The following is a 17,304-nucleotide window of genomic DNA, read 5'->3' as shown; positions in this document are numbered from 1 at the left end:
TTTGGGTTCATGACATCTAAGGAGAGGGTCAAGAAATTGGAAATGTTTAGTAGAGAGAAGAGTTGGGGGATCTGATGCCTACTGAAAGAATCTGAAGGGCTTGCACAACAAAAGGGAGGCCAAACTTGTTCATTTGGCAGAAAGGGAAGCAATTAGTAGAAGTGACAAAAAGGCAGATTTAGGTTTCAAATCAGGAAAAAAATTTCCTTACATTGAGAACTGTCCAAATGTGGCATGGACTTCCCATTCCTGGAGGTCTTTAAGCAGGCACTGGATGGCCACATATGTGATAGGCTTTTATGATTAGATTGGACCACATGGTGACCAAGGTCACTCCCAACTCTATTATTTGGTGATTATGTTCACTGCCTCCAAATCCAAATCCACTATGCCCTTGTCTTTCCTGTCTTGTCCTGGTACAGCCCCTCATCACCTCATACCCAGACAGTTACAAAACCCTACTATTAGGCTGCTAGTCCATCCTCTATTCAGCTCTTTTAAAAAAAAATACTTTCCTAAAGCACAGGTCTGGCTAGGACACCTTCCTCCTCAACAAACTCCAGCAACTCCCTGGCATCTCCAGGATCTAATATAAACTGCTGTTTGGCATTCAAAGCCCTTCACCATCTGGCCTCCTACTTTTGCCATCATTCCCCACAATCCAGTGATTCTGACCTCTTTGCTGTTCCTCCCACTAAATGCATTCAGTTCCTGGGCTCTGGGTATTTTCTCTGGGGATTCCCTGCCTGGAATTCTCTTTCTCCTCATCTCTATTTCTGGGTTGCCCTGGCTTCTTTCAAGTCCAATTAAAATTCCAACTTCTCCAGGAAGACTTTCCCAGTTCCCCCTCCATTCTAGTGTCTTCTCTCTGTCAATTATCACCAATTTATCCTGTCTATAGCTTATTTGTACTACATTGTTGTTTACATGTTGTCTCCTTCATTGGATTGTGAGGTGCCTGAGAGCAGAGACTCTCTCTTGCCTTTGTTCGTATACCCACTCCCTGTTAGGGTTGCTTGGTGGCGCAATGGCTAGAGCACTGGCCTTGGATCCAGAAGGATGGGAGTTCCAATCCCCCCTCAGACACTTGTCACTTACTAGCTGTGTGACCTTAGGCAAGTCACTTAACCCCGATTGCCCTGCATCCAGGGTCATCTCCAATTGTCCTGATTCATATCTGGCCGCTAGACCCAGATGCCTCTGGAGGAGAAAGTGAGGCTGATGATTCAGCATAGCACCCCATTACTTAGATCCAATTCAGATGCTTGTCATAGCATCGACTCCCTGATGTCATGGCCTTCTTCAAAAATGAAGGACAAATATTATACCCACTCCCCACTCCCAACACTCTTCCTTCCTGAACTGCCCTTCCTCACTCCACTGCCCATTTTCTCAGTGCTTAGATTTCTGTTTCTCAACCTGAGGGGTTAATAGTTCTACCACCATCACGTAAACCCAGATTTCACTGGGAATAAATAAGAGGAAACTAGATCTTCTTAGCATTGCTTAGGCCTCCTGCACCCCCTTCCTCAGTCTCTAAATAGCTTTTTCCAAATCTCCTTCCCACCCAAGCCTGTACCTTTTCCTCATCTCTCCAGTCACTCCCCTCATTTTCTGAAACCTCATCATCCTTTCCCAGCTTCTCCTTTGTCAACAGGTCCACCAGGCCATCTCAGCCTCTCTAGCCTTCAAGATCTCCCTCCAACTTCCCAGGTCTCAAATTGCCTCAAATGAGTCCAATACTCCCTGAATTCCCAAGCCTTCCCAGACTTCTCTAGTCTCCCTCCAAGACTGTCCCACATTTCAGACTTCCTCCTGAAGCATCCCAGCACTGGCTAGTGGGAAAAGCACTGGCTGTGAAGTCAAAGAGTCTGAGTTCAAATCCTACCTCTGTGACCTTGGGCAAGTCACAACTATATTACATGAGGGAGCTGCACTAGCTGATCTGAGATTTCTTTTCTCTTTGTATCTATTATATCACCCTAAGATCCTCCCCTCCATTACCTCAGACCTCTTAAGCACCTGCTATTTGCCTGTTGCCTCCTCAACTAAAATATGAAGTCTTTACCTTCCTTTGTATCTCCATCACCTCACATCGACACATCAAATGTTAGTTGACCAACCCAGTGTCATACAGCTAATCAGATGTCAGAGGAAGAACTGAACTCAGATCTTTGTGACCCCAAGGCCTGCTCTGGAGCAACTCTGCCAGGATGCCTCCCACTCTTCACAAAATAGGTCAGTGGAAAGCACAGAGAGATTTATTTCAATGTAAAGAAAAACGTCCAAAAATTAAAGCCATCCAAAAGACAACTAATTGCCTTTTAGAGGTAGGTAGTAAGTTCCCCATCATTAGTCATCTTTGAGCAGCTATCAAATGAGCAATCACAGGAGATATTGCAATGGGATTTCCTCTTTAGATACAAATTAGACAGGTATGAGTCATATTTATTTTCTTATTCAGTCCATATAAGTAGATAAAAGCAAAACATCCATTTTTTAGTGCTAAAACTGTGACAGAGGAAGAAGAAGAGAAGAGAACATGAAGTCTCTAGGCACTAGGTTGGGTTGTCAGGCTTAGCAAGGGAAAATTTGCAGCTTTGAATACCAAAGACAAACATCTCCTGCTTCACTGCTTTTCCTAAGGCCCTGCCCAGGCCAGGCATTTTCCATTTCTACCAGACCTTTGATGCTACAGAGGTTTGGAAATAATATAAACAAAGGTTTAGAAAGCATCATGATGAAATGGAAAGAGGCCTGGAGCTGGAGCCATGCATCCTGAGTTGGAATGTGTGAGTTCTGCTACTCATTCCCTGTAAAACTTTCCTCAGTCGTGAAGTGAAGAAATTGGACTGCGTGATTTTGAATTTTCTTTCAAGTTCCAAATCTTCTGATTCTAACTATTGAAAGATAGTCATTGTGTCCCCGCCTATATCCAGAAGTGTTCTTCGGCCAGCTCCAGTGGGCCCCTGAGAGCTATGGTTAAATTTTCAGTGTGAACATTTTATACCTAAGAAATCACCAAATGACACAATTCATTGATTGCTTGATTATTTTCTTGATTGTCTAGCCTTAAGAAAGAGAAGGGGAGGCGGCTAGGTGGTGCAGTGGATAAAGCACTGGCCCTGGAGTCAGGAGTACCTGGGTTCAAATCCGGTCTGACATTTAATAATTATCTAGCTGCGTGGCCTTGGGCAAGCCACTTAACCCCATTTGCCTTGCAAAAACCTTAAAAAAAAAAGAGAAGGAGAAAATGGTAAGAATAATGGTGATTAAATTTATAAGTGTCTTGTGGGTAAATTTTTCCAGAGAGTTGGTTGTTAAACACTTGCCATATTTAAATACATATTAAATACATATTTCCATGTCATCTCTTCTGCAGGTGAAATATTCCAGTTTCTTCAGCTAATACACTGTGACATGGTTTCCAAGCATTACCACCTTTCTCTAAATATTCTTCAGCTTGCTAGCTTCCTTCCAAAATGTGGTGCTTACTCTAGATGTGGTATAACCAAGGTGGAGAGCAGCGGGAGAATGAACTCACACATACTGGCTACCATATATGTATTAATGACCTCTAGAATCCCATTTATCATTGGAAAGTATCATCATGAAGTTAGCTGCTAAAAGATTAGTTCTTTGGTCATGGCAACCAAAACGGAGGAAAGTATCCCATACACCTCTGAAACCTCATTAAATCTCCACAGTGTAATGAGTAATGAAAAAAGGGAAGAGAATGTTAAGAATGCTAGTTTTCAAATTGTCTACAAATATTACTTCAAGTATCTGTCATAAGAAAATGAGTGATCAAAAAAGATGAATGTACTGGTCATGGAAAGAGCAAAGGCTGATAGCTGGATAACCCCAGTGCAACATTATTACCCTCATTCTGTTAGGAGACAGCAAAGGCCCTCCCTAAGAATGTTAAAGAGGACCCCTTGAGGCAAAGCAATGGGAGGGCATTGAGGAGAGTTGTCCCCCAAGGCTCTATCCTGGACTTTCTCCTCTTCTCTTTTACTATTTCACTTGGTGGTCTCATCAGCTCCCATGGATTTAATGACCATCTTTATGTTGGTGATTCTCAAATCTACCAATCCTGCCCCAGTCTCTCTAATGGACCTCCAGTCTCACATTTCTAACTGCCTTTCAGACCTCTCAAACTGGATTCCAGTAGACCTCTTAAACTCAGTCTGTCCAAAGGTGAACTCATTTTCTTTCCCCAAAACCTCATCCTCCTTCTGACTTCCCAGTTACTGTGGGGATCAACATGTGAGCTGTCTCTCAGGTTCCCTATCTAGGAGTCATCCTGGATTCCTCACTGTCTTTTACCTCCTATGTCTAATCTGTAGCCAAGCTATGTTGAATTCTATATCTTCTCTCCTCTGCCACTGCCACCTACCTAGTATAGATCCTCATCCCCTCACAACCAGACTATTGCAGTAGCTACCAGTGGATCTGATTGCCTCAGGTCTCTCCCTATTCCAATCCATCCTCTATTCAGTAACCAAAGTGATATTCCTAAAACACAGGTCTGACTACGTCACACACACACACACACACACACACACACACACACACACACTGCTCCTATTGCCTCTAGGATTAAATATAAACTATTCATTTGACATTCAAAGCCATTCATAATCTAACCCCCTTCCTATCTTTGCAGTCGTTTTATACCTTATTCTCAGCCACATACTTTTCAATATAGTGACACTGTACTCGTGGCTGTTCCACAAATAAGACCCTCTATTTCCTGACTCTGGGCATTCTTTCTGACAGTGCTTCATGTCTAGAAATCTCTTTCCCCTCATTTTCACCTCCTGACTTTTCTGGTTTCCTTTAAGTTGCAGAGGCAGCTAGGTGGCACAGTGGGTAGAGCACCAGCCATGGAATCAAGAGGACCTGAGTTCAAATGTGGCCTCAAACACTTAATAATTACCTAGCTGTGTGACCTCAGGTAAGTCACTTAAGCCTATTGCTTTGCAGATAGAAAGAAAGAAAGAGAGAGAGAGAGAGAGAGAGAGAGAGAGAGAGAGAAATCTCATGTTCTACATGAAGCCTTTCCCACTCCTAACCCCTCTTAGTTCAAGGACCTTCCCCTTATAAATATTTGTATAATGCTTAGAAAGGAGCAGGCATATGGTAGGTACTACCATACTACTGAAATACTACTGATGATGATGATGATGATGATGATGATAAAGATAGAGGCAGAGAGATCTATGCTATCCATCAGCACCTACTACATGACAACAGGGGCTGTTCTAAGTACTTTATAAACATTATCTCATTTAACCTCACTACAACTGAGAGGATAAGTTCTAATATCTCCATTTTATAGATGAAGAAATTGAGGCACACATAACAATCAAGTAACTTGCTCAGGGTACCACAGCTAATCATTGTCTGAGGCTGGATTTGAACTCAAGCCAGACCAAGCCTCTATTCTCTGCATCACCTGCTTACCTCTTTTGTCTCTTTCCTATATGTAATTTGTATGTATTTGTTTGCTTGCTGTCTCCTCCATTAGACTGTAAGCTCCTTGAGGGCAGGAACTGTCTTTTATCTTTTTTTTATATCCCCAAGACTTAGCACAGTATTTAGCATATAGTAAACTCTAAATAAATATTTATTGACTAGGATGAGCAATCATGAATGTATTGCAATCTGTATCACTTGAGGGAATGTCCAAATCAATAAAATCATAAATCCATTGGAGTATCACAGTTCAAAATATCTTGGCAAAAGCCAAAGAAATAATACAGAAGCTGAGAAAAATAGACCATATCTATAACAATATTCTTACTAGGAATGAATGAATAAAGTGAAAAGGCATTTACTAAGAATTTAAATTATGCTCAACTCTTAAGATGCAAAAACAAGGAAGCAAGACAATTCCTGGCTTCAAAGAGATTATATAATGATGGAGAAAAATAATATATAAAGGAGAGTTAGGGGGAGGATGTGTATATATTCAACTGTATTGTTTGGAAATGGCCAGGAAGGAATGTGGAGCTCTAATTCCTGGATAATATAGGGTGAAAACTCCCCTATCAAAGGCCAGGGTCTCTTGAAAGAGTTGAGGTTCTGACAGGAGAGGGATGAGGATGTTGGACAAAGTACAGATGGCATTTGGAAGGGACTAGTCCTAAAAACATCGCAGTCAATGCAAAGAAAGAGGGTTCTCAGCTTTTCCTTTGATAAGTAAATAGAAGTGTTGATCTTATCTCTTGACCAAGGACAAAAAGAAACATAATTTTCACAGAATCATAGATCTGAGGTTAAAAGAAACCTCAGAGATCAGGTGGGACATTTTACGATGAAGACATCAAGGCCCAAGGACAGAACATATCTTTCCAGAGCTTATACAAGTAGCACATATTAGGAGTAGGATTAGAACTCAGATTCTCAGACTCAAGAACCAATGCTCTTTCCATTATTCCATACTTGGATCATCTTGCCTTGCAGTACTCAACATGAATATAGCAAAGGGACTATGATACAGAGAGTGTCTATTTGCATGACATCTTTTCCAGAGGATGAAAGAGAAGAAAAATTCTAGGAAATACTTGACCAGGTCCTCCAAATCATGTTGATTTATATCTTGTTAACTTCAGTGTGAAGGAGGGCTTGTTGAAAGATAATCAAAAATATAACAGATAATAATTGGATCAAGGTTAAGAAATGAAAGTGGTTAAAGGTTTATAGAATACCTTCCATACTATTATCTATGCACTATATGCCATCTTGAAGAAAAGAGAAGAAAGATACAAGGTGTGCTAAGTGCTCAAGGCCATTAAAAATTTTAAATTGGCTATTTAGCAGCCTGGAAAAAAAAATTGGCTTTTGATGTGGGAGCTATTTCATTATCAGCTGCCTGTGTGCAGTCAGATCTTTGGCTGGGAGAGTCAAAGATCAAAAGTAACACAAAATTGGAATAAAGTCTAGAAAGTAAACTCCCTATGGCTATAAAGGATTGTTCATGCATTGTCTTTGTATTCTCTATGCTTAGCACAATGCTTTGTATATGGTAGGCACATAATAAAGGCTAATTAATTGAATGATGACAAGACAGATCAAACAATTGATGACTGTTTCAACTCGATCTGTTGAAACAAGTTATTAACTGTGAAAAAATATAAAATGCATAAATGTAAAGGTACCCATTCAATCAGCATCTTTTTCCTGGAGAAATATAGCCAATGCAATCACTACAAGGAGAAAACCAAAAGAGCCCTGAAACTGTTTCAACCAGCAAACACTTGATCTCCTTGCCAAGTGGAAAACCACAGCAGACATCTAAAATACAAAAGTTTCTATAAAGCTTCAGGCTTTTCAGACAGTCTCTGCCAGATTGTAGCAGAAGGCAAAGAGATTTAGGCAGAGATAAGATCTATCTTTTAAACTAGCAAAACTCTGCTGTTTTAATTCTTTTGCTAACTGATTGCCTGGGTTTTGTTTTCTTTTGTTTTTTCCATCTGATCTCTAATTTCTCCCCACTGAATTTATGGGTAGAAATCCATTTTAGCTTCAGAGACTTACCATACCCCCTGGGTGAGGACTATCTCTCCAGGACTCTATTTCCTCACATGGAAAAAAAATTTTTTTGAATGACACTGTGGTAAAGAAACCATTTTAATTTCATCCCATCAATCCATCTTCTGTATAAATAGCATCAGCTGTGCTGGTGAAAGATTTCTGGAAAAGTGTTGACCTTTGTCCATTTCCCAACTGCAACACATTCTTGTCTGATCTCTTTCTCTGACCTATTACTACCAAAACAACAAGATGATAGAAGTTTATGTGAATACAAAATAGTGAAAAGCAATGGGAGAGAAAGCAAATCTGAAGAAAACTGATACAGACCCCAACAAAACAGATCATTTCAAGAATATATTTGTACATTAAGCTGGGAGGATTTTAACAAACTGATGTGAAATGGAACTGATCTGCTAATGTTTCCATAGAAACCTAGTCTCATCATTAACAATGGAATCAATGAATTTAGATTCTAACACTCCAAGATCCAATGCAATAGAGGAAAAACTGGAAGTGACAGTTAAGAACATGGAATTACAATAAGTGACTGGACCTGAACAAATACACACAGGACTCCATGCTAAACATAACATAGGATTAAAGTCACTCAGATTAATTTTTTGAGATCCTTCCAAGAGGGGATTATTCCAAGGGAATGGAAACTATCAGAAATGGTATTAAAACCATTACCACCAAAATTAAAAAAATAGTCTCATTTGTCTACTTTTTTCTCTTTAGAAAATGGCCCATGAATATTTAGGAGAGCTCCTTGATGTGCTCTCTGAGCTTAATGAGCCTATGAGAAGGCTACAGGAAGGTCTTTTTATAGATGATTCTCTACAGCACACTTTAATACAATTATCACCTGAGACATGTAGAAAAATATAGCATCCCTCTCTGCTCACTATTTGTTGACTACAGAAAAGCAAATGACCTTTGATAGAGCAAAATTCATGCTCCATAGCTCTCCCATTACATGTTAAGATCAAACAATGTTTCCTATGCATATATTAATGTCATATTAGAATCTATGATAGAAGTAATCACAAAGATAATTTTGTACAAAACTATCTCTACTCCATAAGGTATCTTAAACCCCTGTCCAAAGTTTGTCCCTCTTATTAATATTCCCATTTTTGTTGAAAGTCTCAAGACATAAAAGTTTATAATCTTGGAGTAATAGGTGAATATGGGAGCCTTCACTCCCTCCCTTTCATTTGCTGCACTTAACATGGCTCTTGGCAGATATTTAACAAATGCTTACTGACTAACTTGTCTAGTCTTGTTGATTCAGTCTTTGCAACATCTCCCTTCCCTCTTCCCTTCTCCCTCACCACTCACATAGCAGCCACCCTACTTTAAAGACCTATTGTCTCTTGACAATAAGCCCCCAAATTTGTCTTCCTGCTTCTCTTCTTCCTCCCTTCTCCCTAATTTTCTCACAGTTGTCTAGATATACTTCCAAAGACACAGATCTATCCTTGTCAGTCTCTGCTCAAAAACCTCAGTGGCTATCTATTTATTGACGCTTAGAGAAAATACAAATTCCTCAGCCTGATGCTTAAAGCCATTCACAGACTGGTTCCAACCTACTTTACCAGCATTATCTCACATTATTCCCTTTCACACATTCTACTTTCCAGCCAAATTGTATTGCTGACTGTTCCCGGAATTTAATTTTCCATTTCCCACGTATGTGCATCTGTACAAGCCATCCACTGTGCTTAGAAAGCAGTCTTCCCTTATATCTACCCTCAGACTCTTTACCTTCTTTTAACTGAACTTCCCAGTTGTTAATCTTTTGTTCTCCAATATATTTTGTATTAACATATACCTACACATGAACTTACATATATGGATGGATGGATGGATATGTTGTCTTCCTTCCCCCCCCCCACAGTGGAATGGAAGCTTCTCAAGGGCAGAGTTATTTCTTTCCTATCTTCACATCTCCAACATTTAGTACCATGCTTTGCATATATTAGGTTCTTACTAAACGCTTCTTGGAGCCTCTAATTGTCTTGTTTGGGGATGTAACTTCATGAATTGTTTTGAGTCTGGAACAGATGCAAAAAGATTGGCCTAGCAAGTCATATAGGAAAAACCAAGAAAGACTATTCCTTATCAGTATCTATTTCTTTGTTGCAGATGGACAATGGGTCAAGCCCAAAACTGATCAGAAATAAAGTAAAGTTACATCATAATCAAGACACTGTAGGATATCAAGCTGTGAACTGATATAAAAATGTAAAATGTAAAAAAAATGTCAAAACGTCTCCAGTTAGGTGCTGAGGTCCTCCAGATGCACCTGATTAAGGCCAAAATCCTACTGATTACACTGAGACTCAAACAAACTGTAACCACTCAAAAGAGCACATTTGTTCACAGTACTTAGCCCATAATTCACAGTTGAATAAAAAAGTCAGTGGATGAAGAATACCTCTTGCCCAGAATATGACATGTAGCCAGATGGACAAACTGTATAGTACCTCCATAGAACTTCATCTTGGGTAGACACTGCCAATAGACTGTGAACTGAGCCCAGAATTCAAGAGGATGAAGATAAAGAGATATATTGCCTTTGGGAAGTTAAAAAATCCTTTTAATGAGTCTACACTTCTCCCTGAAATGAAGGTCATCTTTTTCTTTCCTCATCATCATCCTAGGGCAGCTGGGTGACCCAGTGGGTAGGCCTAGCCTGGAGTCAGGAAGACTCATCTTCCTAAGTTCAAATCGGGCCTCAAACATTTAATAGCTGTATGACTCTGAGCAAGTCACTTAACTCTATTTGCCTCTGCTTTCTCATCTATAAAATGAGTTGGAGAAAGAAATGGCAAATTGATCTAATATCTCTGCCAAGAAAATCTCAAATGGGGTCACAAAGAGTCAGACATGACTGAACAACAATTCTTCCAGTGATCTTATATGACTTCTAGACATGAAATACCATAGTCAATCAATCGATAAACAATTATTATGCACCTACCATTTTACAGACATTACTCTAAATTCTGTGGATACAATTTAATGCAGAAACAATCGTCAAGGTCAGACATGTTGAACTCATGGCTTTAGCCTGCATACCACCCTCAAAACTGGGCCAAAACCAAATTAGAATGTACTTAGAAGATGTTTAACAAAATAAAAATGAAGTAAAACATGTATAATATTCATTTGTGGTTTTCTAAGTCAATATGTGGCCCCTAGAGTTCCAGTTTCTATTTGTGTTTGACACCACTGATCTGGGCCCATTTACTGTAGATGTTCCTCAGGGATCTGTCCTGGGTTCTCTTCTCTACATAATATCCTTTGATAATCTCATTAGGTCCTATGATTTCAATAATCATCAGCATGAAAATCAGGGACCTGTGGCAAAGGGGCAACAGGTGAGGCAGAGTTAAGCTTCACTTCAGATTGCGAAGGATTGAGTGCATACACTCACTCATACACCTGGAGTATATGCTAAGTGCATGCCATGTATGCCAGGTACTCAACCTTTCACAATCAGAAGTGAGGGTCAGCTCTGCCTCACCTGTCATCCCCTCACCATACATCCTTGATGTAGTTAATTCTCCAATCTTAATCTTGCTCCTGAGCTTCAGTCCCATATCAACATTTGAGATATTTTGAATTTGATGATCCATAGGCATGTCAAAACCAACCTACCTAAAATGGAATTCACTGTCTTTTCCCTAAAAACCCTCCCCTCTTCCCAACTTTTGCATTACTGTAGAGGACACCAACATCCTTTCAGTCAGCCAGGTTCACAATCTCACTGTCATCTTTAATGCTTTACTAACGCTTACTCTACATAGTTAGTTTGTGAGTTAAGCTTGTCTTTATTTCCTTCATAACACCTGTCATAGATTCCCCTTTTCTCCACTCACACAGCCTCCATCTTGGTACAGTACCTTTTTATTTCTCATTTAAATCTAATTGGTTATCCTGCCTCAAATTTTTCCCCTTTGAATCCATCCTCCACATAAATGCCAAAGCTATTTTTCTAAAGTTCAGGCAGGTCTAACCACATCACTCCATTATTCAATGAAATTCAATGACTTTCTTTTACCTTAAAGATCAAATATAAATTCCTCAATTTGGCATTAAAATTTTTCACAAACTGATCACTTCTGTTTTTCTAGTCTTCTTACACATTACTCTTCCCTGTGCATTCTAAAGTCCAGTCAAATTAGACTTATTATTTCTTATGTATGACACTTTTCTTTGCATAGGCTGTCCTGGAAACACTGTCTGAATTTTCCTCCTAACTTCCAACTTTTAGAATCCATGGTTTCTTTCAAGATTCAACCCAAAGTTATTTTCTATAATGAAGTCATTGTGACACTTTCCCCCCAATTCTTAATGCTTCTCCATTCCACAAATTACCTTATGCCTGCTTCGTATATGTCTATGTAATACTGCTTCTACCCATACCTGGGATGATTTCCCCTAAAAAATAGCCCTGTATTCTGTGTAATGAAACATGACTCCTGATTGGCTGAGATTGTTGGAAGACATCCTGTGGGGAAGTATCTAGAGAGAGATGGCAACAAGATGAAAACAAGAACTTTTGAATACCTATGTTGTTTGTTCTTCATTCTTGAAGAGGACGGTTGACATCAGGGATATGATTCCAAGACACGCAAGTGAATTGGATTTAAGGGTGCTAAGTCACTGGCCTCACTCTCCTCTGGAGTCACTTGAGGCCAGTGATCAGATAAAGATTCAGACAATTAGAGATGGCCCTGGATGCAGTGAGAGAACTTGGCCTTTTAAAGCCAGGATTTTTAACAGCTCTCAGTTTGACTGAGGCATCACCCATTCAGTGATTTTCTAGGTAGTAGAGTTGTAAAGGAAGCCATATCCCCATCATGTCCTTAAGTCTTTGAAAACCTAGAGATACAAAGAATGATTTCATCTTAATGAGATCCTTCATTCTCATTGAACTGAAGTATTTTACACCCAGTTTGAATAGTTCCTTTACTATTGTGTGTTCTTTAGTCTATTCTAATTTGTATAACATCCCCATTTTTTTCACTGTTTTCCTTGGATAAATTCTTGTATTCACTATAATCAGCAATTTGGAAGAAAGGAGAAAAACCTGGTGATATTAAGCTAACTGTTATTACAGGGGGATAGTCTGGATCCTAGGACCCAAAACTCTGCACCCCTAGAGTTACAGATATTCAAGATGTGGTAGGTGAATAGATATAATTCTAATACAATATCCCACTTGGAGGTTAGAAAGGTAAAGAATACAATACAGCCGTCTTCCTGTTCCCTCAAGGCAAAAATTAGTCTCCCTTGGAGCCAGATCCCAGATCAGATATCTATAGCACACTTGATCCAGTGGTTTTTATATACAGCATTTACATATGCTTTTTCCAGTTTATTGACAAACTGATTGACTGGTCATGATATTCCCCTGCTCAAAAAGCTTCAGTAGCTCCCTATTCAAGGGGATACTTGCTAAGAGACTGTAAGGAAGATGGGATTTTCATCTTTATAGCATTTAGTTTATGTGCATCTGAGTAATAGGCCTCTCCTGTTTATAGCTCCTTAGATACCCAAGAAAGTCTAACTTGAATGTGGGGATGGCAGATTAAGGAGGCAGGGCTTGCTTGGCAATCTAGCAATCAATGAGAACCAGGTTTCAAAGACTTGTCCTCTCTACTCTTGGAGGTTCTGCACCTAAAAATTTGTCATGAAGTGTAGAATATGTAGCACCTTAGAGTCTCTTGGGAATTAAGCCTGGAAAGGAAAGAGGGAAAGGAGGAAGACTGACACTTCAAAGGGGAGAAAGGGAGACCTGCTGCACCACAGATTTTAAATATAAAACTTATCCTAGCAGAAGTTTTAGCATTTGGGGCCAACAAGGAGCAGGACCTAAAGAAAGTTGTCCTAATAGAAGAATTTTAGGATGCAAACCTAGCCAAACCAGGAATTCTAGAACCTAAAACAAGTTTATTGGAGGGCTGAGAGGAGTAAAACTAAGGTATCACAAGTATTCATGACTCCCTTGTATTTCATATAAACTTGTTTTTAATCGTTGTGTAAAGGGGATGATGGACTGGAGCCCAGCCATGGAGCTGGACAGACATGCTTTGGTTATATGGGAAAGCACATGAGAGCTCTAGTCTCTTGCTTAAGGACAGGAGCAATAGGCAGGTCCTGGTTGGTCCTCTCATGACTGACTCCATGACTATAGGCTAGACCAAAAGGAAGAGTCAGTAATTCTGTGGGCTACTAGAACTAGGAGAGCCAGCATCCAGTTTCTTTTGAATTAGTCTCCAATTTGGAATATAGCCAATGCCAAATCTCTTTAGGAATTACAGCAAGGGAGCTCAGCATGTGCCCCTCACCATGGAGCCAACTCACATATGCCCAGGTCCGCAGGAGGTTCCCCAGTCTAGTAAATTAAATAATTCCTCCAATCATCTATTATACTTATCCCCCTCTATAGAATAAGTAGATTGTGGGGGAAAGGGATTTTGCCATTTTTGCCTCTATCTCCAGCACCCAGCACAGTTCCCAATCAGTATTATAACCTGAATATTTCAATAGATCTGTGGTCTCATTAATTCAGGAATTATGGTATATAATTGTGATGGAATACTACATGCTATAGGAAATGACAAGGCAGATACTTTCAGAAAAATCTAGGGAGACTGACCTGAACTGATACAAAGTGAATTGAGCAGAACTAGAAAAATATAATAACAACAATATTGTAAGGATGATCAAATCTAATCTATTCTAATCAAAACTATGACCCAACACAATTTGGAAGGATTATGATGATGAAAAAGGTTATCCTCCTTCAGAGAAAGAACTGATGGACTCTGAATTCAAACTGAACATACTTTTTTAAACTTTATTATTCTTGGGGGGTGGGGTTGGTCTGTGTTTTCTTTTGCAACAAGGCTAATAAGGAAATCCTTTGCATGACTGCATTTTTATAATTTACAACAAATTGCTTGCTTTCTATATCCAGAAGAAATTATATAAAATGGAAAAAGTCCCACATGTTCCAGAATATTCATAGCGGCTCTTTTTGTAGTGGCAAAGAATTGGAAATTGAGGGGGATGCCCATCAATTGGGGAATGGCTGAATAAGTTATTGTATATATTGTTATATAAGAAACCATGAATAGTCAAACTCTAGAGAAGAGTGGGAGAAATTACAAGAACTGATGCTGAGTGAAGGGAGCAGAGCCAAGAGAACATTTTACACATTAACAACAACATTGTGAGTTGATCAGCCTTGATGGATGCAACTCCTCTCAGCATTTCAGAGAGTTAGGACAACCCTAGGGGAGACTGGCTATGGACAATACTATCCCCATTCAGAGTAAGAAAAACAAAAATAAAACAAAACAAAAATAAAAATGAAAACAAACCCCTACAGAATATGAATGAACACTTTTTAAAAATTTATCTTGTGTATTTTTTCCTATCTCATGCTTTCTTTGCTTTTCCCTTAATCCTAATTCCTCATACCAGAATTGACTAATCTGTAAACATGTTTAACACAAATGTGTATGTACAATATTCACCTGACTGTTCGCCACCAAGGGGAGTGGGGTGGGAAGGGAGGGTGGAAGGAATTTATGTAGCTTAAAAAATATGCATATGCAAATGGATGAATGTTGAAAAACTTTCACAACATGTAAATTGAAAAATAAAATATCAATTAAAAATGCTTGCCTTCTCAGGGATGAGGGAGAGGAGGGAGAGAATATGGAACTCATTTTTTTTAAATACTAAAAATTTTTGTTTATTACATGTACTTTATACAATGTTTCCTTTTCTGTCTTTTACCTCTCTGGTAAGAATAGGTAGTGTGTCATGTATAGTGTATATGTATGTGTCTGCAAACATGCATTCAAATAATTACAGCAAATTCAAATAATTATTTATTTTTGTTCTAGCAAGCTACTAGAAGGAAAATTAATTTGAAAATCAGTCAAATTGAATCCATGAATGAAAGATTATTGAACCATAAGAAACAATGAATATGAAGAATTCAAGGAAGCTTGGGAAGAGTGCTAAGAACTGACTCGGAGTGAAGAGAAAAGAAATAGTAGAACAATATGTCCAAATAAGGATATAAAAGAAAACATTTAAAGACTAAAGAATTCTGGTTAATGTGATCACTAATCAAGACCTCATGGGACTGATGGTGAAACATGACTCATGATGAACCCTCTTCTCAACAGACATGGAGTAAATTATAATGGTCATCAGTACAGCATAACTGACCATGCTCTGGATAATGGATGATGCTCTCATGTTTTCCCAGGCACCAATGAAGTAAAGCAAGCCTGTGTACTTGCTCCCATGCTTTTTACCATGAAATTTTCAGCAATGTTGACAAATGTCTTCAATAGCACTCTTGGCAAATTATTTCAGTTGAAAAGGCTACAAACCAAGACTAAAGTAGAGGGGAAGTTGATATATGTTTTTGTTTTTAGAAAATTGTGTTCTTAATGCAGCTTCTGAGGCTGAGATACAATAAAGTATGGTTCAATGTTCTGTTGCTTGTGCTAATTTTGGCCTAACAGCACCAAGAAGACACAAGCTCTCGAACAACCAACACTATACCATGTATATGTGGAACCATCAGGATGCCAAATGAGAAATTCTGAATGCTGTGGAAAAGTTCACTTGCCTTGGCAGTTTACTTTTCAGGGAAATGCACGTAGATGACAAGATCAATGCAGCATTGCCAGAACTAGCTCAGTGTTTGGGAGGCTCTAAAGGAAAGTGGGGGAGAGAAGAGGTATTAGACTAACCGCCAAACTGAAGGTCTACAGAGCTACTGTGCTGACCTCATTGCTGTACGCCTATGAAATCTGGACAGTCTACCATTGCCATGCCAGGAAACTGAATCACTTCTGTTTGAATTTTCTTAAGATTCTGAAAATCACCTGGCAGGAGAGGATACTAGACACTGAGGTCCTTTTCTGGGCTGAACTGCCAGGAATTTAAACTGCAGGGAGCACAGTTCTGATGGACTGGACACATTGTTCGAATGGCAAACTTACTAAAAGTTTGCCTAAAAGACTATTTATTTTATGGAGAATTCATACAAATCAAAGTTCACTTGGTGGTGAGAAGTCCTGCAAGGATACTCTCAAGGTCTCTGAAGAATTTTTGAATCAGTTTTGTGATGTGGAAGACATTGGCAAAGGACCACCCAACATAGTGTACCTGTATTAAAGAAGGTACTGTCCGAGCAAGATGAGCAGAACCAGAACATTGTACATCCTAACAGCAACATTAGGATGATGATAAACCTTAATGGACTTGCTCATTCCATCAGTGCAGCAATTAGGCACAATTTTGGGGTATCTGCAATGGAGAATACCATCTGTATCCAGAGAAAGAATTGTGGAGTTTGAACAAAGACCAAAAACTATTACCTTTTAATTTTTTTAAAAAAACGTTATTTTATTATGTAATTTTGCTGTCTCTTATACTTTATTTTTCTTCCTTAAGGATATGATTTCTCTCTCATCACATTCAACTTAGATCAGTATATACCATGGAAACAATGTAAAAACTAACAGACTGCCTTCTGGGGGTGGGGGGAGGGAAGGAAGATGGGGGAAAATTGTAAAATTCAAAATTAATAAAATCTTTCTTTTATAAAAAATAATAAGGTGCTGTGCTCTATAAGTGAAGCAGAATTTCAAATGCTCAAAAGAATCATGAGAAACACAGATTTAGAGGCATTTCCACTCCAAATGTTCATATAGA

General features: G+C 39.0%; 1 long non-coding RNA gene across 1 annotated transcript; it reads left to right on the top strand.

The window, feature by feature from the left end:
• Window positions 1-359: 359 nt before the first annotated feature.
• Window positions 360-16,946, top strand: LOC141490976 (uncharacterized). The gene is made up of 3 exons (XR_012469413.1): window positions 360-2,238; window positions 4,848-4,960; window positions 15,474-16,946. It is a non-coding gene; the product is annotated as an uncharacterized LOC141490976 (long non-coding RNA).
• The last annotated feature ends 358 nt before the right edge of the window (window positions 16,947-17,304 follow it).

This window comes from Macrotis lagotis, chromosome 1 (genome assembly GCF_037893015.1).
Source record: "Macrotis lagotis isolate mMagLag1 chromosome 1, bilby.v1.9.chrom.fasta, whole genome shotgun sequence".
NCBI classification, from domain to species: Eukaryota; Metazoa; Chordata; class Mammalia; order Peramelemorphia; family Peramelidae; genus Macrotis; species Macrotis lagotis.
Note: the sequence above shows the minus strand (reverse complement) of the source record. Positions and strands in the feature narration are given on the sequence as shown.